Below are 27,411 nucleotides of genomic sequence, written 5' to 3'. Positions count from 1 at the left end.
TCACTTAAAAGAATTCCAGTAGGTATATCAAGAAATATTTTCTCTTAAAGAAACCATGCAAGCTTTGGCTAATCTTATTATGTGCCTGCAAATACTGCATAACCTCATACTTGACAATTAACTCCAACATCTTTTGACCCATGGAGTCTCTTCCGACTATAAAATACCCATTGACATTAATCCTACAATAATCCAATTTTATTCTCCTCATATTCCAATCAATTCTTCTAGATTCTAATGTATAGCTATATACGAGCCAAATTATAATGACCAATTAACCTACCAACATCCATTTGAATGACTAGAAAGTGAATTGCCAAGAGGAAGCCCATGCAGTCAAAATGAAGATGTGGGAGCCCCACATAGACTGCACCAGAAATTGGAATTGAATCCAGATTACAAGAACTGAGAGGCAGCAGTTCTACTTACTGCTGTTCTGGGCCACCAAAGTTGGAGATACATAGGGACAGACAGGCAAGTCAAACCATCCCACTACCAACGAAATGTGGGAGAATAATGAACATCTGGGGTCCATATCAATTGGATTTCCTCAAGATTTAAATATAAGCTATGCTTGATTTAGAAACATATCTGTCACTGTTTGTCAAATACACTCAAAGTCAGAAATGCTGGAAGAACCCAACCAGTCAAGAAGCATCTGTGTAAAGAGAAATCAGTTAAATGTTTTGGGGCCAGGATCCTCCCTCAGAAATGGGCGAAGAGTTTAAAAGCAGAGGTGGGGGGGTTGGTGAGAAACAAATGAGATGCAAGATGAAAGCTTGCATAGAGATGGATTAAGACAGGTCAGATGATAAGGAGCACGAGAACTGTTCATCAACAAGACATTTTAAATAAACTGGGCAAGAAAGAGACTTGAGCATAATAATTGAGAATGGTCCAAGGGCTTCTTATCTAAAGTTGGAAAATTCAAGTTTTGTTCCAGAGAGTTGCAAAATGCCCAGATGGAACATAAGATGTTGTTCCTCTAGTTTATTTGATGACTTGTTGTTGAAATGGAGGCATTTGACAGACAGTTTGGAATGGAATTGGGATTGACAATTAAAATGACATGTAATGGGAATCTTAGGATCACTCATGTGCTACCTTTGATCAGATGAACTATAATGTACTTCCTTTACCTGGAATGAATGTTTGGGGCCCTGAACAGTGTGATAGAAAAGTGAATGGCAAGTGTTGCATGGGAGATATCATGGGACAGGGAGTGCTAAATGGTGATGGAAAAGTGAACCTACAGAATGCTTGATAAGCACAACTGGAACAAATACAATGGAGACAAAGAGAATGGGTGAAAGTGTAGCATCCTTACAGAAGGTGAGGAGAGAGGAAGTATAGATAAGGTAAGTGTGGGAATCTTGCAAAATATGTTAGTAACTGGGCCATGTTGTGAGTCAGAGAGATCCAGAAATGGAAGGAAGGTATTGGAGTTGGATCCATGTTGGAAATTGACAGTAAAAGTGGTGACATTTTCAAGTTCAGTGAAATACCAATGCTATCATTAAAGTTAGTTCATCGCCCCCACAGGATATTACAGTCTCCCTTCTCTGTTTTATCATGTATATGACACATACCAGCAGCAAAGGTCTTCAAAAGCTTTGGTTGTCAGAATAACACCTTCATATTCCTACCCTCACTTTGATTCAGTTGCGCATCTTAGATGTAAACATTTCTTTATCCTAGACTCCCACAATACAACCAACCTTTGGTCTCATTATTTTAATTGCATTCAATTTTAATGGTTTATTCAGTATCTAATGGTTTATTCAGTATCTAATTTAATTGAAATTCTAAATTATATATTAATGTAGTGGCAGCTAAACAGAGTGGAGAAGAACAAAACCAGTAGCCAGTGAGCTCATTTGCACTCCAGTGAAATTTATTGAAACTTCCTGTGCTGCGCCTTATAAGGCTATGGGTAAGACCCGCCCTTGTGCCGGAAACAACATCATGATGTTGCCCCACGCACGTACAGACCCAATCCTGCCAGTAGAAAAGATGGCCCCGGCAGCACTATCTTGACACGGCTGCTCCGCTGCCACGACTGTAACTCGTGGAGATGGTTCCCCTGACTTCAGTGATGTACACCGCCACACAACAACCCCACACCAAAAGGGTGATGGAGTCCTGTGCCCCCAAAATCCTGGGTTGGGTTTGCCTTAGGGGGTCTGCCCCTACACTTGGCTGGCTGTAGGGCAACGAGCTGACTGAGGTCAAGATGCACAGACTTCAGGCGATCAGCTGTGAACAGTTTCTCCCTGCCCCCAATGTCTAATGTGAATGTACTGCTGCTCCTGCTGACTACCTTGTAAGGGCCTTCATAGGGTTGTTGGGGCGGTGGGTGGTTGTCGGTGAATACCTCGGTGAATGAACACATAGTCAGTTGTCTTTAAGTCTGCGGGCACTGAGGTGGGGTGGTGTCTGTGTTGTGAGGATGGCTGTGGTACAAGCGAGTCAATCATATCACTCAGTTTATGCAGTGTTGCCCTCCTTCTGTGTCTGTGCGCCTGGAAGCGGGGAAGAATTCTTTAGGGAAGGTTAAGTGGCTCCATCTACCAACTCAGCAGAGGAAACCTGGAGATCCTCCTTGTGTGCTGTCCGGATGCCAAAGATCACCCAGGGAAGCTCGTCCACCCAGTTGGGTCTGGTCAGGCAGGCCATGAGTGTCGACTTTAGGTGGCGGTAGAAACATTCTACCAGGCCATTGGATTGTGGGTGGTAGGTGGACATGAGGTAGAGTTTTGTGCTGAAGAGGGAGGCGAGCTATGTCCACAAGGCCAAGGTGAATTGAGCCTCCTTGACTGTAGTGATATGGCCAGGTGACCCGAACTAGGATATCCAATGTGTGTGTGAGCACTTCCCTGGCACTGGAATCTGTGGAGATATCTCTGAGAGGGATGGCCTGGGGCCATTTGGTGGCGTGGTCAACCACTGAGGAGATACTGGACTTCTGGTGACATGGGCGGGGGACTGACGATATCGACGCCGATGTGGTCGAATCGTTGGATGAGAACTTATGTGTGTCTGTGGACTTTGAAAACATGGTAATGTGTGCAAATGCGCACCAATTCAATGATCTGTTTTAATAAGCCATGCTACACAAACGATGCAGAGACCATGCATTCTCTGGTCTTGATGGATGGGGGTGAGAGGTCATGATTGGAGTGGAAAACCCATTGTCTCTACTGACCCAGAATGACTGGTTGGGGCTGACTGGTGGGATTGTCACAGAGCAGGGTGTGGCTGCTGTCTGGCAGGGGACGTCTTCGAAGGGGAGGCTGGTGATAGCTGAAAAACCTGGGTCTCCGCATTGTCTTATTGCCCCCATGCAAGCTCAGAATAGATTAGGCCTACTGCCAGCGACTGGATGGCCGGCCTTGAGAGGGCATCAGTGATGACATTCTCCTTGCCAGAGAGATGTTGAATGTTGGTGGTGAATTCCAATACGTATGCCAGGGGTCGGAAACTTTTGAAAAGGTGAAGGTGGGGGTTTTGTGGTTGCTATACATGGTGAAAGACCTGCTCTTGGAGAAGTAGTGTAAGTGCCTTACCGAGAGGTAGAGGGCTAGGAGTTCCTGGACAAAAGCACTGTATTTTAACTCAGAGGGGGACACAAATGGCGGCTGAAGAAGGCCAAAAGTCTCCAATGTCCGTTCACCAGCTGTTCGAGTACACCCCCTATTGCTGTGACCGATGTGTTGACTGTCAGGGAGGTGGGAACATCCATTCTGGGGTGGAACAGTGACATAGCTTGGTCCTTTAGAAAGCTGTGGCTGCATCCTCGCTCCAGGCCAAGTCCTTCTGTTTGGAGGTCATCATGGCAAAGAGGAGGAGCATGATTTGTGCTGTGGTGGGTACAAAGCGTTTGTAAAATTTGACCATGATGACAAATTCTTGAAGGCCCTTGAGCATGTTGGGTCTTGCAAACTGCGGAATGGCCTCCACCTACTCCAGCAATGGTGTTTCTCTCCATCCCTGACAATCCTGTGGCCTAGGAAATCGATCACCTCCTGGCTGAACTGTCTCTTTTCTGGGTTGACCGTGAGGCCAAAGTCAGCCAGGCGGGAGTAGAGTTTGTGTAGGTGGGTAATGTGTTCCTGGTGACTCCTGATGGTGATGAGGATGATGTCCAGCTAGATGAAAACAAAGTCCAGATCCATGCCCACTGCATCCATGAGGTGCTGGAAGGTCTGTGCTCCATTTTTAAGACTGAAAGGCATGCGTAGGAACTCAGAGTCTGAAATGCATGATGAAAGCCGTCTTGCCGATGTCATCTGGGTGGATGGGGATTTGAAGGTAGCCTCATACCAAGTTGATTTTGGAGAAAACGGTCGTGCCGTGTAGATTGACTGTGAAATCCTGTATGTGGTGGACTGGACCAGGGTAGTTGAATCGTTGAGAAGCCGATAGTCCCCACAAGGTTGCCAGCCCCATGTGGCCTTGGGTACCATGTGCAGAGGGGAGGCCCACAGGCTGACAGACCTGTAGACAATCCCCAGCTTCTCCATACGTTTGAACTCCTCCTTGGCCAGTTGTAGCTTGTCTGGGGGAATGTGTCTGGCCTTTGCTTGGATGGAGGGGGTGGGGGGGCTGCACACTGTGTCTTGGGATCATGGACGTGAACTGGACATGAAATTTGGTCAAAATGTGGCTGTACTTGTCAGTGGGGGTGTTGACTGTGGCCATTTGCTGGTTCTGTACGCTGGTGGCAGTGAGCTGGAACATTTGGGCGTGCACCAAGCATTTAGTTTTAAGGTCCATGAGGTGAACTCGAAAGAAGTTTGCACTGAAGTGTGGCTTCTCCACTGTGGCCAGTGTGAAATCCCAGTGGATGGTCTCGCTGCTGAGGTGGATTGGCACTTGCCAATGTCGAAGGTTTTTTTGGCTATCCGCAGGGTGGGCTTGCGTGGTTGTGTTCAGGTCTCTAGTGGCGTTGGTGGAATGATGTTGAGCTCTGCCCACTTATCGACAAGGAACCAGCAGCCCACGGTCTTGTCTTTTACATGTAGTAGGCTGTTTGCATGGCCAGCCACCAAAGCCAGCCTTTCCCAGAAATGTGCAGGGCTGCTTGCATTTACGGGCTTCTGCTCCCCAGCGTTGGTGGTAGGAACACCACCACATCTCTACAGGGTTATAGGGTGTGGCTGATACCTGTTTGTTTGGGATTGGGCTGCTGCTCTGTCTGGGGGCATGTCAGCTGATTCATGGTAGATTAATTCTTCCTTTGGTGAGCCAGAAGATGTCCGCCTTCGCTGCAACCTTGTGGGGGTCACTGAGATCCTCATCCACTAGCAGCAGCTGGATGTCATCGGGCATCTGTTCTAAGAATGCCTGTTCAAACATGAGGCAAGGCTTGTGGTCCTCTGATAACATGAGCATTTTGTCGACCAGGACATCCAGGTGCATGAACCTGGCTGGTGTCTGGAGACACTGTAGGCGGAAATGAGCAGCACCTTCAATGTGGACTATTTACCTTCCTCCGATGGGCTCTATGAGGTCATCCACTCTTGCTGTGGTTTATTAGTCCAGGGAGCTGACAACATGGTTGCACTTGATGGAGTCTGAGGTAATCTGCTTTATCTGGAACTGTGCCTCTGCCTGTCCAAACCAAGTGCCTGGGTGAAGCGTCCAGAAAGTTGGAAGTTTGAGGCCAACTGCACTGACTGCTGCAGCGTCTATTCTGCTGAGTCCAGTGGTGTCTGGACCCGTTGGGGTCAGCAATGTAGCAGTAGCTAAACGGAGTCAGGAAGAACGAGACCAGTAGTCGGTGGGGTCATTTGCATTCCGGTTATTTATTGAAACTTCCCGTGCTGCACTTTAAAAGGCCATGGGTAGGTCCTGCTCTCGCGCCACAACCAATGTCATGGGATTGCCCTGTGCGTATGCGGACCCAAATAGCGGAAAAGATGGCCCCGGCGGCGCCATCTTGACCTGGCTGCTCCGCTGCCACGACCGTAACATGCAGAGTTCGTTTGCCTGCCATCAGTGATATGCACCGCCACACAAACATTATTTCTGATTTCCCAATGTATGAAATTAGACTGCTAATCTTCCATGCCCAACTGTGATAAGCTAATAGGGACAGCAGTCTGATTCAACAAAGCAGAATAACTAATGAAATAATTAATAATAGTTCTTTTTTTAAAACTTATTTAGATTCTCTATTTAATTAAGCCACATAATGTTCGACCACAGAAACATAGTTTAATTGGGGGGAAATGTCAGTGGTCAGTCCAGAGAAATGAATTGAAAAGAACTTCCAAAGAAGGTTTATTCCATGAAAAATATATCCTGCAAGATATTTAAAGGTCAAAATATAGGGTGGAACATCATTTTATAACAAGCACCTAGTTTATTCTTTGGAAAAAAAAATTAATTACATTTCATGCTTTTTTTCAGTAATTTTACCAGCTGCCTACTGCTGTAATATATGTGATGATGTTTTGCTATTATTGAGAGCTAGACAGAATGTATTAATACTAACACAGCCTACTGCATAGCTTCTGAATCAATTATTTTTTAACTGCTTTAAAAGTGCAAAAACATGGATCCAGTGATATGTCTTCACATTAGCTTTTGTGATTTGTTCAATAAAAAATAAATCTTTCAAATTGCTTAATCACTCTGAATTTAAAAAATAGTTTAGGCTCAGATATGCAAAATTAATACAGGTAGTACCTTACGTAATAAGAAAACTGGCAAACCAATGACATTTAAAGCCTATTAATTATATTCTACCTTGATCTCCTGAAAGTAAGCATTATGATACTGTGGTTTTCATGAAGATGAGTTCGTAAATTCAAAATGTAAACATTTAAAATTGGTGAAGGCATTGGCTGGTATGGTGTTCAGTTGCCCCAAGAAATCACTAGTCAAACTAAGTTTACCATTGCTATGTATGCAGGTTGTGCGTATTGTCCTATTGCAAAATTAGCATCAGTTAAAAAGAAGTAAATAAACATTCTGATCAAGATGATTTTTTTTTTTCTTATTAATTAGCCTCTGTTGAACACAAACCTCAAAAAGCTGACCACTAGAGTCTGACCTGCCACTTTGGTAACAATAATGGGAAGGCAGATTATTATTTGAGTGGTGAGAAATTAGGAAAAGGGAAGCTGTAACAAGACATGGGTGTCATTGAAAGTTTTGAATATAGAAGCAGGAGGATCTCGCTGCAGGGCTTTGGTGAGGTCACAGCTTGAGTACTGTGTACAGTTTTGGTCTCCAAATGCTGCAGCAAAGGTTCACCAGATTGATTCCCGGGATGGCACCAACGCTGTTGTCAAAGTTAATGCATCACACTCAGAAGTGTTAGACTCTCCCTTCCCTGTTATATCAGTATATGACATGTACCAACTGCTAAGGTCTTAAGATGCATGGTGGCAGGAGTAACACTTTCAATATCCTATTTTCATTTTGATTTAGCTGCATTTTTCAGATGTCAGTCATTGCTTTGTAATAAATTCCCACAAAACAATAAATCTTTGGCCTCATTAATTTAGTTGCATTCAACTTCAATTTGTTTATTCAGTATCTAATTTAATCTAAATTCTAAATTGTGTGTAGTCATTTCTGATTTCCCAATGTATGAAGTTAGATTCCTACTCTGCTGTCTTCCACTGTGATGAACTAATAGGGACAATAATCTAATACACCAAAGCAAAGTATCTCATGAAATTATTAACAATTGGATTCCCCATTTAATCTAGTCTCATGTTTATCTACAGAGATGCATAGTTTAATTGAAAGAAAAGTAAGATGAGGTCACACATTGAGTATTGTCCACAGTTTTGATCTCCTGCATCTGAAGGATATTCTTGCTTTGGGAGACTGCAGTGAAGGATCAACAGACTGATACCTAGAAATATAGGTCTGACCAGTGAAGACAAACACAATGGAATTTAGAAGAATGAAAGGGTTTCTCACTAAGACAGGGCTAGACAGGTCAGATGCAGCTTGGAGAAATCTGGAATATGAGGTCACCACCTAAGGATAAGCGGTAAGCCATTAAGAACTGAGATGAGGAGGAACCTTTTCATGCAGAGTTGTGAACTTATGGAATTTGCTATCACAGAATGTTGTTGATACTATTTCATGATATATATCTTCAAAAATGAGTTGGATGTGGCCCTATTGGCTAAAGGGATTAAAGGGTATGGAGAGAACGCAGGAAAATAGAAGCAAGCTCCATGGTCGGCATTTGAACGTCTAATCGTGGGGCATTAGAGTAACCGCAGAGAGAGGGGGCATAATCTGAAATTCAAAAACTCGCTCAGTGGGTGGGGGGTGGTGGTGGTGCCTACCTACCATGAACCACTGCCACCTCCGATGTAAAAGACAAACATGCTGCTTATATTCCGTGGACACTAGTGCTGTAGGTGGGGGTCACAATACCTTATTTGGGGTCAAAAATACCAATAAATACCAACCCCTCCTTGGCACCAGCCCTGGTGAAATCATATGATCAACAATGATCCTACTGAATGGTAGGGTAAACTCAAAAGGTTGAATGGCCATACCCTGTTCCTATTTTTCACATTATATGCTGGTCTATAACTTTGTTCTGTGCCAGTTCCCCACAACACACATTTCTGATTATCTGTCCTCCTCCCCCTTTGAGGTCAGAGAATTTCAGAGTGGGAAGGGAAGGTTGAGAATCACTGATCTTAATCCAAAAGTTACTGAAATATTTTACTTAGGAAAAATTGTAATTGGCCCATTTCCTTTGGAGTTATGAAACCATGCACATAATGAGTCGATTAGGTACAATTAAAACAATGGTATTCAAACTTTCTTTCCACCCACATACCACCTTAAGCAATCCCTTACTAATCACAGAGCAGCTATGTCATAGGGAATACTTAAAGTGGTATGTGAGTGGAAAGAAAAAGGTTGAGAACCACTGGTGTAGAGGAACAGTAAAGTGCAGTGATCACAATATCAATAGTTTCAAGATAATTATGGATCCTGGACTTCCTAACGGAAAGAAGACAGTCTGTTGAGGTCGGTAGCAGAACATCATTGTTCTCCAGGTAGGCCAGGCCAGAGTGAAGCGACAAGACCATAGCATTGTCTATGAAATGGTTTCTTCTATAGGCAAATTGAAATTGATCCAGTATCTCTGGGAGGAGTGCTTTGATGTGTTCCATCACCAGGCACTTAAAGCATTTCACATTGGTGGAGGTCATTGCCACAGCGCAGTCATCATTGAGGCCTGTTATTGTCCCCCTCTTGGGTACCAGGATGATGGTAACTGTCTTGAACCCTGTGGGAACAATGGACTGCTGCAGTGATGTGTTAAAGATGTCCATGAAGGCCTCTGTCAATTGGTCTGCAAAGTCTTTCAGTACCCAACCAGGTACAGTACATTGCCTGGTCCTACCGCCTTGTGTGTGTTCACCTTAGATAGGAATCTCCTCATTTTGACTGAGGCTATGCGGGTGGTTGGGGGGGGGGTGCATGGAGCTTTCTTTGGCATTATCCTGTCCTTCTCTTCAAACCATATATCTGTCCGGAAGGGAGATGTTATTGTCCTTAATTTGCAAGGTTGACTTGCGACCTGTAATAGTCTTGATCCCTTGTCACATGTGCCTTGTTTCACCAGAGTCGCACAGCTGTCGGTGGATCTTTTGCGTGTACCCTCACTTTGCTTTCCAGGTTGCATGGGAGAGTTCAGCCCTGGGTGATCTTAGTGCCATCTTATCCCCTGTCCTGAATGCAGCATCATGAGCTCTGAGAAGGGCTCGAACCTCTGTATTCAACCATGGAATTTGGATTTGGATGAATAGGGACTGATTAACATGGCTTTGGCATGGTAGGTCATGCTTAATGAATTGCATAGTTTTTCAAGGAGGATACCAGAAAAAAATTGAAGGAAAGGCCATGGATGATATTAACATGAACTTTATTAATGCTGTTAACAAAGTCTCAAATGGTAGTCAAGAACATTCAGTTGCTCATTGTTCATTTAAATTAGATTAGACATTGGCTTTACAGGAGAAGCCAAAGAATGGTGGTGGATGATTTCCTCTATAACTGGACGTTCATGATTAGTGGTGTGCCTTCATGGATCAGTATTGGTTCACTGTTGTTTGTCATCTTTATCAATAATCTGGATGATAATGTGGTAAATTAGATCAGCAAAATGCAGATGACACAAAGATTGGAGGAGTAGTGGACAGGGAGGAAGATTTTCAAAGCTTGCAAAAGGATCTGGACCAGTTGGAATAATAGGCTGCAAAATGCCAGATGAAATTTAATGCAGACAAATAAAAGGTGTTGCACTTTGGAAGGAAAAACCAAGGTAGGATGTACACTATAAATGGTACAGTATTGAAGAGTGCGGTAGAGCAAAGGGATCTGGAAATACAGGCACATAATTGCCTGAAGATGGTGTCACAGGTAAATAGGATCATAAAGAGAGGTTTTGGCACATTGACCTTCATAAATCAAAGCATTGAGTATAGGAGTTAAGATATTATGGTGAGGTAGTGTAAGACATTATGAAGTCAAATCTGGAATCTAGTATGCAGTTCTGGACACCTAACTATAGGAAGGATATTAAGATTGCGAGTGCAGGTAAATGTGAAACAAGTTAGTACTTTAATCCCTGGAGTGCAGAAGAATGAAGGAGAGATTTGTTAGAGGTATACAAAATTATGATGGGAATATATAGAATTAATGGAAGTAGGCTTTTCCCACTGAGGTTAGGTGAGATAAAAATTGGAGGATATGAATGAAATGCGAAAAGTGTAAAGGAAAGATCTTCACACAGAGAGTATTGGGAGTGTGGAATGTACTGCCAGCTGAAATGCAAGCTCAATTTTGACATTTAAGAAAAAAATTAGACAGGTCCATGGATGGGAAGGGTATGAGGGCTATGGTCCAAGTGCAGGTCAGAAAAAGAGTTTGGAACAGGCTCGAGGGCTGAAGGGTTTGTTTCTGTAATGTAATGTTCTATGTATTAAAAAGGATATTTCTATATCTTTTTAAGGTGGGGGGGGGGAAACCAAAAATGTGTACAGTATACCTGGTTTGGCCTCACCAACAACTTGCATAATTTAACGAAACCTCCCAATTTTTAACTTTCAAGCCCTTCACAATAAAGGTCAAAGTGTTGTTTTCCTTCTTATTTACTTGTTGGACTTGCTACATTTTTTATGATTCATGCACAACGTGTAAGTTTATTTGTCACTTTATATCTAGTGCAATGAGAATGCCTTTCCTGTGAGCAGTCTAACAGATGATCTCTACAACAGGATTTAAAACTGCACACCATCCTGATTTGGAAATATATGACAGGTTTTTCATCATCGATGAATCTAAATCCTGACACTTCCTACCCATGTGGGATTATCTTCACCAGAAAGATTGCTGCAATTCAAGAAAGTAGATCACCATGATTTCCCAAGGACAATTGGGGGTGGATAATAAATGTAAGCCTTGCCAGCCGTGTTCATGTACTTAAAATTAAAAAAAAACGAATGACATTTCCTTTGACCTGTAAATTTCCATAAATCCATAATTTTAGAATAGGCCAGTGGCATGCACTACAAATAATGTATCCACCTGGGCCAAGCTGCATTGAATCAGATGATTCAATAAAAAGAACAATCAATTTCTTTCTGCTGAACTCTGCTTATTTGTTTTTTGAAATATACATAATGTGCTTAGACCAGCATGAAAGACAACGGTGGACCACAATTTAAATCTGGAAAATATAGAAACAGGGCTTACTTCTCTCAAGGTCTCCACTGTAAATATTTGGCTTCCTTCAAAAGTTAAGACTAAGCTACTCTAAATGAGATCAAATCAAAGAGAAAACAATAAAGCCAATGAACAGGATGATGAAGGTGAACAGTTTACTTTGCAATTATTTAGTCAGTCCATTAACAGGTTGGGCTACTGGGTAGGTCACGTCTCCAGAATGGAGGACCATCGCCTTCCCAAGATCATGTTATATGGCGAGCTCTCCACTGGCCACCGTGACAGAGGTGCACCAAAGAAGAGGTACAAGGACTGCCTAAAGAAATCTCTTGCTGCCTGCCACATTGACCACTGCCAATGGGCTGATATCGCTTCAAACCGTGCATCTTGGCGCCTCACAGTTCGGCGGGCAGCAACCTCCTTTGAAGAAGACCGCAGAGCCCACCTCACTGACAAAAGACAAAAGAGGAAAAACCCAACACCCAACCCCAACCAACCAATTTTCCCTTGCAACCGCTGCAACCGTGTCTGCCTGTCCCCCATCGGACTTGTCAGCCACAAATGATCCTGCAGCTGACGTGGACATTACCCCTCCATAAATCTTTGTCCGCGAAGCCAAGCCAAAGAATTAACAGGTTGGGCTAGAGTACATAATTTGGCTTGTGCTTCCTTTTAGCTTTGTAAAACTTTGCCAATGGAAATCATTGCACCTTCCAGTAAGATCACACACAGTTCTTAAAGGCCATGAAGAAGGACATTGCTATTTTTCTCTTTCAGTTTTACACACACACACACACACACACACACACACACACACACACACACACACAAAGACAGATAGATCTAAGATCAATGATATCAGGAAGACAATAGATTATTAGAATAGTTGTCGCCTTCAAAATATAAAATCTACATAACATGAATGTGATTCTCAATTTGAGCAATTAACAACATTAAGCTGTGTCAGGGTTTTTAATTTCAGATGGGACATATCTTGGAGTTATATTATTTTACCCTGCAGAGTGTAACATATTTAGAATTGTAAAACATATAGCAACCCCAGTATGATTTATTAAATTTCTATTTATTGACACAGGCAGCTGAGAAGTCATATAAAATCAAAACAGGCCAATTAAAAAAAATGTGACAGCAGATAAATGAAAAATTAGCAAACATCTGGAAGAATTATTTTCAGTGTTTCTGGAATGCATCTTGTCAGAAGCTTTTGCTATGTTTATTAATATCAAGAAAAATTAGTTTTATCAATAACCAGCTAAGAACAGAATTTAAAGATTTTGAGGAGAATGGTAATCCCCCTAAATCTGAATGAAATATGGGAGAGGATGTAGGGAAAACTTGTGCAATTTAGACATTTCATTTCTGGGTTTACTTGTTACATGTCAGGTTTCCACAGTGTGAATCCAAACACACTGCAGTTAGGGAATTAATACTTGGATGGAAATAATAGCTCTTAGCTCAATAAATATCCTTGGAGATATTAATGAGATAATTTTAATCTGGCTCCACATTTAATGGAAAGTTGAGATTCCCTCCCTCAGAATGATAACAAAATAAATATATTATCAGCAATTCCAGTGCATAATAAAATTTTTGTTTGATGAATACAATTGGACCTATGGTAACTAGTATCAGGAACAGTTCAATACTATTAGAACACACACCACCAGTGTATGATCTGAAAAGGATCTGAAAATATTGGAGATTTTAAAATGAACTGTAAATACACTTTCTCTTACCATAGAGCCATTGATTTCAGATTTTTTTGTCATGACATCACATCCAATCCTAAGATTCTTTTTCCTGCAGGTGAGGCAGAATTACCACTTGTTGGTAGTGTAAAAAAAACCCTACTCAACGTACACATGTAAACAAATAAAGAAATGTAAACAAACTGAGAGAAAAAAGTCAATAAAGTGCAAAATTAAGAGTCTTTAAATTAGTCTCTGATTGTAGTTTGTTGTTGAGGGGTCTGGTAGTGGAGGGGTAGCAGCTATCCCTGAACTTGGTGGTGAAAGTCTTATGGCACCAATCACTCTTTTGTGAGGATAGGAGTGAGACAGAGTGCTGGCTGATGTCAACCCTTGATTACTGCTGCTGCTCTCCAACAGCAGTGCTCCCAGTAGATTTTCTCGGTAGTGGGGAAGGTTGTGGGCCCGCTACCTTTCATGAGGCTTTATGTTCAGGAGTACTGGTTTCCCATTACCAATCCATGATGCATCTGGTCAGCACACTTTCATACCAAACCTCTGCAAACTCCTGAGGAGTTAAAGATGCTGATGTGTTTTCTTCACAACACCATTAGTATCTTGTGTCCAAAAAAAATCCTCCTGAGATAGTGAGTCCCAAAAACTTGAATTTGTTCACCTTCACCACCTCTGATTCCTCAATGATAACTGGATCATGCACCTCTGCTTTTCCCTTCCTGAAGTTAACGATCAACTTCTTGGTTTTGGGGATATTGAGTGTGAGGCTGTTGTTCATGCACCATTCAGGTATCTTTTCAATCTCCTCCTATGTGCTGATTCATCACCCCTTTTTATAGAACCCACTATTATCAGTAAATTTGGAGATGCTGCTGTTGTTGTACAGAGTCGCACAGTCATAGGTGTATAGAATACAGCCCCGTGGTACTGAAAGAGATTGTGGAGGAGATGTTCTTGCCAATCCTCACTGATTGTGGTCTGGAGGTGAGGAAATCCAGGATCCATTTACACAGTGAGGTGTTGAGTCCCAGGTATTGGAGTTTGCTGATCAATTTTGATCCAGATGTTCCAGGGTTTTATGTAGAGCAAGTGAGATAGCTCATTGGAACCAATCTCAGTCAGAAGCTGATATGCTTCTACATCAGTATTTCCAAACACTTCATCACTGTTGATGTGAGTGCCACTTGTTGATGGTCATTTAGATAGGTTACCATACACTTATGGGCACCTGTAGGATTGACGCCTGTTTGAAGCAGGTGGGTACCATGCACTGCCAGATTGAGATGTTAAAGATTGGCGAATTGATCCAGCACAGTTTTGTTTAATACTCGGCTGGGTACTTTGTCCAGACTTGGTGCTTTCCTTGGATTCATTTTTCTGAAGGCAGCCCGCACATCATCCTCAGATATGAACAGGAGAAGATCATCAGGGAACATGTAGGTACGGAGTAGTGGTTCTTCTTTGTTTTTGTGGTCAAATCAGGTGTATTCATCTGGGCGTGAAGCTTTGCTGTCTTCTACTGCACTGGATTTAGTTTTGCAGTAGGGTTATATAATTTACGGCCTGCCACAGTTATTGGGTACCCTTGGTTATTTCCACTTTTTTCCGGAAACGCCACTTCACTCAGGAAATGGCTTTCTGCAGGTCATAACTGCTCCTTCCGATGTGATTTGGGTCTCCAGACATAAATGCCTGTGAACTGGCTCTCAGCAGGCTCTAGATTTCATTGTTCTTCCAGGGCTTCTGGCTGGGGAAAACCCTAAACAATTTGGTGGGGACACACTCATCCACAACTGTCTTGATAAAGTCTTTGACAGCTCTGGTGTAATTGTTCTAATCCTCAGCTGACTCCTTGAACACTGCCCAATCCGTTGACTCGAGGAAGTCCTGAATCTGGTCTTCAGCTTCCTGAGACGACTTTCTAGTTGTCCAGATTACTGGAGCCTTTTTTTGACTCTGTCTGTATGAAGCCAGAAGGAGCTCAACCAGGTGATTTAATTGCGGCCTCGGGAAAGAATGGTAGGCTTTCCTTGGCTTGGTGTAGCAGTGATTGAGTATGCTAGTACCTCTGGTAAAGCAGATTACATGCTAATGGTAATTGAACACTAAATTACAAAAATGGGTAGTCCATGTTGAAATATTATTCCTCCTAGTCCAATGGACTGGCACACAGTCCATAGCCATCCATTCTTCATCTATCCATATAAACATCCAATTTTTTCTTAAATATAGATAGCAAGCCAAAATCCACCATTTCCCTGGCAGCTCATTCCACACTCTCAATACTCCTGAGTAAGAAGTTCCACCTAATATTCCCCTTAATCATTTTGCATTTGCCCTCATCCCATGTCTCATCCCATCACAGTGGAAAAAGCCTGCTTGCATTTACCCTATCTATACCCCTCATAATTTTGTATACCACTGTCAATTCTTAAGTCTCTGATACTGCAGGCAATAAAGTCCTAACTATGAAACCTTTCCCTGGAAAACCCCAGCAATGTACATTTAAATCTTATCTGCACTCCTTCAATCTTTCCATGTAGGTGACCAAAATTGCACATAATGCTCCAAATTTGGCCTCACCAATGTCTTATACAACTTCATCATAATATCGCAACTCCAGTACACTATACTTTGATTTATGAAGGTTAATGTGCCTAAAGCTCTCTTTACGAGCTTACTGTGATACTCTAAAGCATACCAAACTAAGATAGCAAATCAAGAAGCATCTTGGGATATAAATTCATTAACAAAAGCATTTATTTTCAGCCTGACACCTTATTGCATTTATATTTGCATTCTGCAGACTCCAAGGTAATAATAATTGAGAAAAGAATGGAATGACAGGTAGATTTGGTAAAGATTTACCTGTTATTTGATTTTGCCAGTTATCAAATTGGGAAAAAATAAGTTTGCTACTGAATTTTACTTCAATATATTTATTACCCAAGACAATTCTAGCTTTGCAATCTAGGTTTGAAATACTTTAAGCTGTCACAGTACATTTACAGTTCACTTTTAAATTGGCAATAATTGCACTTCCAACTTCATAATACTTTGGTAGCTGTCCACAAGTTATCATATTTCTTCTAATTTATTATCATGACATTCTATTTCCCAGCCAAAGCCAATATTACTGAATTAAATTATCAATGCTATATAGATTTGAACAAGGTTGTCTTTCTTTTCATTCAGTCTGTCATGAATCCCAAAGACATCAAGATCAAATATTTTTTTCAAAAACCCAAAATGCTGGCAATACTCAGCAGGTCAGGAAGTATCTTCAGAAAGAGAAATTCACAATTGCGAAGAAGAAAGCAGCTTAGCTGAAAGTTGTACAGAGAGTGAAGGAGAGATGCCTATGAGAATATTAAATAAAAATATTGTGATCAGGCGTATGAAATGAGAACAATTTGAGGTAAGAATGCAAACAAATGAACTGTTCTAATTTTTGTAGCTTTTCATTAGTTTTCTCTCTTTTCATTAATTGACTAGATGAGTTTTACCATTTATCCCCATGGCAATTCTACCCCACCCTGAGATTTTTTTGTCCTATCCATCCATCCTCCACTACCTTTACTGCAACCTAAATTTGTATTGTTTTCTCCTCTGCCCTGTTTTGATGAAAGATCTTCAACCTCAAATATTAACTCAGATTCTCTTTCCACAATCATTTTGTGTTTCTAGAATTTTCTGTATTTATTTCACATTCCAGTATTTGCCTTTTTTTTTTGATTTTTCACTTCCTGAATATTTTGAATTTCAGAGCCTAAATAAATAGCTTGTTAACTGGTTGGGAATGTGAAAATGTCAAATGCAGCTTGCTGATAATTAGCTTTTAATTCTTCTTCATTATGAGAAAATTCATGAGGCATAAATATAACTGTAAACCTCAAAACGCCCATCTGTTTAATGGATGCATACCAGACAGAGATAGAAATAGGTGAACCCTTACATTCATATCTAAACAAATTAACTGCACTCAATAGTGCTTTGGTTGTCTACCTGATACTTATTTATTGATAGAGACAAGTGGGTCCATTTTAAGTTGTTAAAACTGGGGTAAATAGTAAAATAATGGCCAAAAAAAATGAATAGACAAAGTAACAATTTACTTGAACTTCCAATTTAATGCATTGCATTTGGTGCTTACAGAAAGGTGCTCTCTGCATTGGTGAATAAAAACAGATTGAATGCCTGTTTTGCAAAAGGCTAATCCTGACCTTTCAATTGTCTGTGACTTTAAACTCTGCATTGTTATTCTTTTCTGATTTAAGCCTTTACTCATAAACATTGTTCAGGTAAGACTCTGAATCAGAATTTATTGTCATGAACAAGTCAAAATATTCAGTGTTTTGCAGAGGCATCATAAAGCAAACATTCATATTATGAACTATCTTACAACAATAATATAAAAAATAAAAATAATAGAGCATGAAAAGTAAGGCAGTGTCTTTGGTTCATTGATTATTCAGGAATCTGATGGCAGTGGGGAAGAAGCTGACCTTGTGCCATTGAATGCTCATCTTTAACCTCCTGTACCTTTTTCCTGATGGTTGCAGTGAAGAGAGGATGGCCTGGGTGGTGGGGATATTTGAGGATATGGGCTGCTTTATTAAGAGAGCTCCTTATGTGGATGGAGTGGAGTCTGGTGCTTACAATGACACATGCTGAGTTAACACCCTCTGGAGTTTATTCTTGTCCTGAGAGTTGGCACCTCCATACCAGGCAGTAATGCAACTAGCCAGTGTCCTCCCCACAATACACCTGTAGATGTTTTTGAGAGTCTTCAGTGACATACCAAATCTTTGCAAGAACCTCAGAAAGTATAGCCACTGATGAGCTTTCTTTTTGATTGCATCAATAAGGAGGATCAGGACAGATTCTCAGAGATGTTGACACCCAAGAATTTGAGGTTCTTGACCCTCTCCACTACTGAGCCGTCGATGAGGACTGGGTCATGTTCCCCTGACTCCCTCCTGAAGTCTATAATCATCTCCATGGTTTTGTTAACATTGAGCACAAGGTTGTGTGACACCACTCAAAGAGCTGCTCTTTCTCCCTCCTGTTCACTTCCTCATTGACATTTGTGATTTTGCCAACAACTGTGGTGTCATCGGCAAATTTATTGATAGCATTGGAATTGTGCCTGGCTACACAGTCATGGGGTATAATGAGTAGAGCAGTGGGGTAAGTACACATCCTTGCGGTACGGCTGTTTTGACAATCAGTGAGGAGTGGATGTTGCTTCCAATTCATACTGACTGTGGTCTTCCGATGAGCAAGTCAAGGATTCAGTTGCAGATTGGGGTACAGAGGCTTCTTTTATTTAAAAAAAATATTTCATTGTTTGCATCATTACAGGAAAAAAATTAATAAAACATTAATCAAATATCCATAGGCAGTGATACAAAAAAGTACTTTTATATTTTTCTCCCCATACCCCCCCACCCAAAAGTAAGAAAAGAAAGAAACACCGACCATTTAATATAAAATAATATTAGCATCGACAATCATTAATTGTAATTAAAAATTACTAATTAAGAGGAGTGGATAAGATAGAAGAGGTATGATAGAGACATAAAACATATAAAAACTCAAACTTTAAAGAGAAACATAACAGTATTTAAAGAGATACACAAAAAAGTATTTAAAGAGAAAAAAAATGAAAGAAAATGTTCTTATGCTCACGCTTCCTCTGCATCTCATTGAATAATGAACAAGTCACTAGTCTAGGTGGATATTATGACATATTACATTATAGTCACTATGGTAACACTAAAAAAGTTAGTTCTCTTAAAGAGACAGGCACAACATTAACAAAGAGTTAAAAAAACAAGGTTTTAACCTTTACACCATCCCCAACCACTCAAACCCCACTCTATCTGAGTCTGAGATTTACATCCAATGCCAGTCCCAGGCCGATTCATTATCTGGGGAAGGTCTGTTGCTGTGGGAATGACGCCTGGTGATGCTACACTGACCCACCGACATCATCTCGCAGAGACATGGGAAGTTCACAGCAAGTCATTCCATTCATCAGTAGCAGTCCTGTGCCTGGGCTGTGACCACCCTGTCATGTGGTGGCCAGCCTTGGTGTATGCATGGAGATATCATGGGGCCTGAACATTGACTCTGAGCCCTATTGTCCCAGCAATGAGCTGGTTCCTGGAGGTGGCCGTGGCCTGTGTCTGGTCCATGGGATGGAGGTGAGCTGGACGGCAGCCTGGACATGAAGGTATCCAGAGCCAGGGTGTAGTGGAGCTGGGCTGCCGTTATTGTTAATTTGTTTAACTTTTTGCTTTCTTTGATTTTTTTTTCTTGCTTTGCCCGAATTTTCCCAATTGTTTTGTCTGAGTTTGGGAGGGCAGATCACCTCCCTCCCCCACCCTCCCGGGTAAGCCTATGATGAACTGTTATTAATGAAGAGCAGCTGTATGTATAAATTGCTGTTTCTAAGGTGACTCAGAGCTGAGTGGAGAGCCAGTGATATTGCATCTGCTGTGGAACGATCATGATGAAAGGTGAATTGCAGTGGGTCCAGACCTTTGCTTAAGTACCTGTTAATTGTGGCCATAACCAACCTTCCAAAGCGTTTCATCACAGTAGAAGTTAGTGCTACTGGACAATAGTCATAGGGGCAGCAACTCATACATACAGCTGCTCTTCTTGGAGATTGGGATTATGGATGCCCTTTTGAAGCAGGTGCCGATCTTTGACTGCAGCAATGAGTTGTTGTAAATGCCTGACACCTTGAGAGGGTTCACCCTCTTGAATGATGTTCTGACGTCACCCTCAGAAACAGGGTTCTCAGTCTTTTCAGGGATTTTAATAGGCACTGTTTGGTTCTTCTCAAAGCGTACATAGAAGGTGTTCAGCTCATCGAGTAATGAAGCATTACATCCCTCTATGGTGTTCACTCTCGCTTTGTAGGCTCTAATGGCCTGCACTCCCTGTGATAGCTGGTGTGTATCTGTCTCTGTCTCTAGTTTCCTCTGGAATTGCCACTTTGCCTCAGAGATGGCCTTCCACAGGTCATACCTTTTTTTTTGTAGTGATCTTGATCCCCGGCCTTAGATGCCCTTGTTCTCACCCTCAGCACGTTGAGAATCCTCTGATTCATCCAGGGATTCTGGTTGGGGAAACACCCAATATTTGCGCGTGGCCACACATTCATCCATGCAAGTTTTGATGAAGTTGGAGACACTTGTTGCATATTCATTCAAGTCTATGGAGGTGTGGGGGTGTGGCAAGATGGCGTAAGGAACAGACGTGCCTTCCAGTCCTCTCCTGACTCTGACTTATTGTTTTGTCTTTAAGTGCCCGTTAAAACTCTTTAAAAAGTTTATAAATAGTATGAGGTGTTGAATTAACACCTAATGGTACATTTGCTAAAAAAAGTAAAAGGAAACATCAACAGATTGTTAAAAAATTACATTTTCCGAAATTATCTGAGCCTACCTGTTACAAAAAGCTAGGACTCAGCGAGGAATGGATCCAGGAGAAGAAGCACAGGATTCGGCACTGGAGCTCCGCTCTGTACCGGTAGGGCTCTCTGAAGATGGCACTCGGCAGCCTTTAGAACAAAGGGCTGGCCGGGTGCGTGTAGTTCACACAACGTCCACTGTGAGTGCTATTACTGAGACTTTGACAGCTGAATCAGCTGGGGCGCCACCAGCTGGAGAGTTAAAGAGCTGTCATTCGACTGCTATAGCGGTGGCGCTGCGAAGTGCACCACCAGTTACAACGGCTCTTCCAGATACTGATGTAACGAAGTTTTTTAATGAGATTTAGCTTAAAGGTAACCCTGACCATCAGCCTCCTGACATTTCTGGGGGGTCTGTGGCAGGGGTTTTTACACGGAGCCAAACTGCAAGAAAAGCTACTAATTAAAGGAAGGGATAGAAGGTCCTTTGATTCCACAAGAACAGCAGGATCCCACTATGTCTGAATCCATTTATGCTGATATACTTTTCAAGAGTCTTGAACATAAGATATATTCTTCAATGATGCACTTAGGTGATTCTATGAACAATCTTACTTCTAAGATTAATGGATTGGTGGATGTTAATACTCAGCAGATGGCTGATTATGGAGCTTTTAAATCCGAAACTAATGAAAGGCTTGAGATGTGTGATCAAGGATTATCTGATGTACAAGATCAATTGCAAGATGTGAATAAAACAATTGAAACGTTACAGATTCAGAATAAAAATCTAGCAAAAAAGGTTGATTATTTGGAGAATCAATCCAGATGGAATAATGTGAAAATTGTTGGTTTGCCAGAAGGTATAGAAGGGCCAGATCCAAGAAAATTTTTCACTGAATGGATTCCACAAGTGTTGGGACAAGATAAGTTTCCTGAAGGTTTAATATTGGAACGGGCTCATAGATCTTTGAGAAGGAGACCTTTATCAGGACAGAATCCAAGACGTGTTCTGGTTCGCTGTTTAAATGACTGTGATAGAGAGACTATTTTACGTATGGCTATCAGAAATGCACAGCAAAATAGATCTCCTTTGATGGTTCAGAGTAATCGTGTTTTCTTCTATCCGGATTTGAGTCAGGAAATTATGTTTCAACGACGTGAATTTAATTCTGTGAAAGAATTGCTGTGGAAAAAGGATATAAGGCAACATTTAGGAACCCTGTGGTACTGAAGATTTTTCAGGATGGATATCAACCAAAGTTCTTTGACAATCCTAAGGAAGCTATGGATTTTGCTCAGTCTTTGCCAATTACGCAATTCCAGGAACGACGTAGTCCTCCACGGTCTCCAAAGAGGGCAGAGCTGCAAGATGGGAATCAGATTTCTAGAAGAAATGGAAGAAACGGTGGTCGCAATGGCAAAGTTGATTAAAAAATATATTTTTTTATTTTTTGTTGAGAAGATTTCAAATAGTGATGGGAGTTGGGAGAGGGAACTGGGTGGGCACTAATTCCCAGAAGTCATCAGCTGTGTGTGAGTTATCTCACACCCAATATTTTGGGGGAGTTACCGCATTAGGCGGTTTAAACAGGAGGAGGTAATTGTGACCTCCGACCTGTTTTTTTTCTTTCAAATTTTTGGGTTAGGGAGTGAAGCCTTTTTTTAAATTATCTTTTTTTAAATAATTATTTTTTTTTTATATATATATTTTTTTTATTTTTATTTTTTTGTGTCTGGTTGTAATTTCAAAGGGGAATTAAGGGTTTTTTTTCTTTTCTTTTTCCTTTTTTTGGGGTGTTTCTTTTTTTCTCTTCCTTTTTTTCTCTCTTTTTTTCCTTTTTGTTTGTTTTTTGTTGTTGTGTTTTATTGAGTGTAGGAAATGTCTAAATTGAAGTTTGCTTCTCTTAATGTTCAGGGTTTAAATAATCCTATTAAGCGTAAGAAGGTACTTGCTTATTTAAAAAAATTAAAAGTTGATGTTGCTTTTTTACAGGAAACTCATTTAACAGATAAGGAACATTTGAAACTCAAATGTGAATGGGTTGGGCAAGTTTTTTATTCTTTGTTTAATTCTAAGGCAAAAGGTGTGGCAATTTTGGTACATAAGAATCTACCATTCCAGTTACAGAACGAAGAGAAAAATGGTGGAAGATTATTAAAATTAAATTGTACAATCTTTAATGAGGCATGGACTTTGCTTGATGTTTATGCTCCTAATGTTGAAGATACAGTTTTTGTTGTGGATATGTCTTTATTACTTGGACAATCGAACTCTAATGTGATGATTGGGGGAGATTTGAATGTGGTGTTGGAGCCTTTATTGGATAAGTACCCAAGAGTAATTAAGAAGTCTAAGATGGCAATTCAAGTGACTAATATGATGGCAGATTTGAATTTAATTGATATTTGGCGAAGAGTTAATCCTACAGAGAAAGATTTTTCTTTTTATTCCTCGCGACATAATTCTTTTTCTAGAATTGATTATTTTTTAATATCAGCACATTTTCAGGATAGGGTTACATCTGTGGAGTATAAGGCTAGATTGGTTTCGGATCATTCATTACTATTATTAGAATATTTGAGTTCACAAGATGTTCAGAAAGTTTCAAGATGGATATTTAATACTATGCTATTGAAAAAACCAGAATTTATTAGTTTTTTATTAAAGCAAATTGAAATTTTTATTGGTATTAATTGTAATTCTGTTTCTAGTCATTTTGTTTTATGGGATGCAATGAAAGCTTTTTTGCGAGGCCAAATGATCAGTTATGCCTCTAAAGTAAAGAAGGAGAGAATTAAAGAGATTGAAGACTTAGAGAAAAAGATAACTGCTACTGAAAAAGAATTTCAAAAACATGCTACCGAAACGCAAAAGAATCAGTTAACTAATTAAAAATTTAAATATAATGAATTACAAACATATCGGTTTGAATGTTTAATGAATCGAACTAAGCATAAGTTTTATGAATGGGGTGAGAAAGCTCATAAAGTTTTGTCATGGCAATTAAAAAAGGAACAATTATCTAGGATTGTACCAGCGATTAGAAAGAAATCAGGTATTACTTTTAATCAAAAGGAGTTTAATGAGGAATTTTGTCATTTCTATAAACAATTGTATACTTCAGAATGTAAAGATGTAACTGGAGACGCAATAGATTCTTTCTTGAAAAATATTAACTTGCCACAATTGAATCAAGAAGATAGACAACAGTTAGATAAACCTTTTACAGACGATGAAATAGAAATGGCAATAAGAGATATGCCAAATGGAAAGGCACCTGGTGAAGATGGGTTTTCTATAGAGTTTTATAAAGTTTTTTATGCTGATGTATCTTATATTTATAAGGATGTATTACAACAAACTTATAATACTTTTCAATTACCCGAGTCTTGTTCTAACGCAATAATTACGGTTATACCCAAAAAAGATAAAGACCCTTTACAGGTTTCTTCTTATAGACCAATATCGTTGTTAAATGTAGATTATAAAATTGTAGCTAAAATTATGGCTAATAGATTAGCTCAATATCTGCCTAAAATTATACATGGTGATCAAACGGGATTTATAAAAAATAGGTATGCATCAGATAATATTTTACGGTTAATAACCTTGATAAATAAATCTAAATTTCAGTTGAATTATCCAATAGTGGTTTCATTGAATGCAGAAAAGGCTTTTGATAGAGTGAAATGGAAGTTTCTGTTCAAAGTACTTGAGAAATTTAGTTTTGGTTCTTCATTTATTGGATTGATAAAGGCTTTATATAATAGCCCAAAGGCTAGAATTGCTGTTAATGGCCAAATTTCAGAATCTTTTAGTTTGACAAGATCTACTAGATAAGGATGTCCATTGTCACCTGCTTTATTTGCTATAATTATTGAACCTTTAGCACAATTAATACGTCAAAATGAAAATATTAAAGGTATGAGAGTTCTGAATGAGGAATACAAGATTATTTTATTTGCTGATGATGTTTTATTATATTTGGTGGATCCGGATACTTCTTTACATGCAATTCAAGAATGTTTAGAAATTTATGGCCAATTATCTGGTTATAAAGTAAATTGGGCTAAAAGTGAAATTTTGCCAATTTGTAAAGATGATTATTCAGTGTATAAAAATATTAAAAATTTGAAATGGACTACACAAATTAAATATTTAGGAATTAATGTTAATACAAAATTTCAAGAATTATACTCAATTAATTATCTTCCTTTAATAAAAAGAATTAAATTAGATTTGATTAGGTGGAGGGATTTACCTTTGGGTTTACTAGGGAGGATTAATACCATAAAAATGAATATTTTTCCTAGAATACAATATCTGTTTCAATCAATTCCTTATTTTTTTTTAAAAAGTTTCTTTAAGGACTTATATAAAGTGATTAGAGAATTCTTATGGAAGGGAAAATTTCCGAGAGTAGCAATGAGAAAATTGATGTGGGATTTTCAATTTGGAGGTTTAAGATTACCGAATTTTCAGCATTATTACGAAGCAGCTCAATTTAAATTTCTTAGTGCATTAATGAATATGGACGACCCACTGAGTTGGGTAAAGATAGAAATGGCGGTTATTTTAGAAAAATTTCCTCATGAGTTTTTTTTTGATGGAATAAAAATTTACTACGAACTTACGATGTGCCAATATTGAAACATTTATTGAATTTATGAACAAGTAAACTTAAAAAATTGGGACTTAGAAATATATATTCTGGAAGATTGCCATTATATAATAATCAAGTTGTTCCTTTTACGGTCTTCAATGCCACTTTGAAACAATGGGAGAAGAAGGGAATAAAAAATTTATCTGATTGTTTTTCTGAGGGTTGTTTTTGTTCCTTTGACGAATTACAAAGGAAATATGGTATTAGTGGAAATTCTATATTTGTATATTATCAATTAAGATCTTTTGTAAAACAGTTATGTGGTTGACATAAGATTTTATTACCTGAATCTAGTTTTGAAGAATATGTACTTTCAATACCAAAAAAGGGATATATATCTGATTTGTATTGATTTTTACAAGAAATTGATAGTAAAAAAAACTGGGATAAAGATAAGTTGAAATGGGAAAAAGATTTATGACAAAATAGCTGAAGAAGCCTGGATGGAAATTTGTCAGAATAGTATTCGGAAATTAATTAACGCTAGACTAGCGATGATTAATTATAATTTTATTCATCAGCTATATTTAACGCCGGAGAAATTAAAAAAATTTGGTCTTAGTAAGTTGGATTCTTGTTTTTGATGTGATCAGACGGCCAATACATTTTTGCACACTGTTTGGCTTTGTGATCGATTGCAACAGTTTTGGAAAGGTATTCAATCTATTTTTAACAGTTTATATAATCTCCATCTTGTATTAGATCCCGATATATTTTTATTAGGGAACATGCAATTATTAATTGATTTAGGTTTAGAGGATTATCAGATTTCCTTTATTTATTTAGCTTTAGTCGTGGCTAAGAAATGTATAGCACTTACTTGGAAAGATAAAAATATACTAACTTTAGATAAGTGGTATTTGGAGATGAAATTTTGTTTGACTATGGAAAGGATATCTTTTTCAATTCAGGATAGGATGCCTTTTTATAAGTTAAAGTGGACTCCGTTTGCTAATTATATGCATTTAAGTTTGATTTAAATATATGTTTAAGCGTGATATTTTAGTATTGATAAAAAATTTTTTTGTCGTTAGAATTTTTTTTAGGTTAAGTTTTATCTCTTTTTTTGTAAGTGGGTATTTTTTTTTCCATATATAATATTGTTAATTTTATTAACTCTTAACTTTTTATTTGGGGGGGGGGAGGGTTGGACTAATTTTAAGTTAGATTACTAATATTGTGTTACAATTAATGGGGGGGGGTTATTTTGTGTAGTTTTCTGATGTAATATTGTAATCATACCATTTTAATTTTTTTAAAATTTTTCTTTAAATGTAATTCTCTATTGTATTCATGTTATAAAATTTTAAATAAAGTCTTCCAAAAAAAAAGTCTATGGAGGTGTTTTTGAATATGTCCCAGTCCACCAATTCAAGGCCATCCTGCAGATGCTCCTCTGCCTGCCTCAACAATACTTTCACCATCTTCTCTTCTGGTGCTGTGGTCTTCAGTCTCTGGTTGTACACCAGATGATCAGACTTGCCAAAGTGCAGTGGTGGTATGGCTCATTATGCATTCTTCATGGTGTTGTTGCAGTGGTCGAGTATGTTGGCTCCCCTGGTCTCGCCATGTGATGTGTTGGTGGTAGTTTGTCAGAGACTTCTTCATGTTGGTCGGATTGAAGCCCCCTTCAATGATCGGGAAGGCATCAGGATGTGCTGTCACATGGCTGTTAATCACAGCACGCGGACCCTCCAGTGCTAGCCTGAGATTAGCCTGGAGTGGAATGTACACTACGACCAGGATGATGGCAGTGAACTCCCTTGGCAAGCAGAATGGAGAGTATTTGATTGCCAGATGTTTCAGGTCAGGAGAACAGATCTGGGACATAACTGTCACATCTGTGCACCATGATGAATTGATGATAACACAA

At 39.6% G+C, this 27,411-nt stretch overlaps 1 long non-coding RNA gene across 1 annotated transcript in view; it reads right to left on the bottom strand.

Moving 5' to 3' along the window:
* LOC138755547 (uncharacterized) overlaps nt 1–13,542 on the bottom strand; it is an 84,069-nt gene extending 70,527 nt beyond the window's left edge. The window contains exon 1 of the long non-coding RNA XR_011352381.1: nt 13,479–13,542. This is a non-coding gene — a long non-coding RNA (uncharacterized lncRNA). The remainder of the gene's footprint in view (nt 1–13,478) is intronic.
* Between the last annotated feature and the right edge of the window lie 13,869 nt (nt 13,543–27,411).

This window comes from Narcine bancroftii, chromosome 2 (assembly GCF_036971445.1).
Source record: "Narcine bancroftii isolate sNarBan1 chromosome 2, sNarBan1.hap1, whole genome shotgun sequence".
NCBI lineage: Eukaryota > Metazoa > Chordata > Chondrichthyes > Torpediniformes > Narcinidae > Narcine > Narcine bancroftii.
Note: the sequence above shows the minus strand (reverse complement) of the source record. Positions and strands in the feature narration are given on the sequence as shown.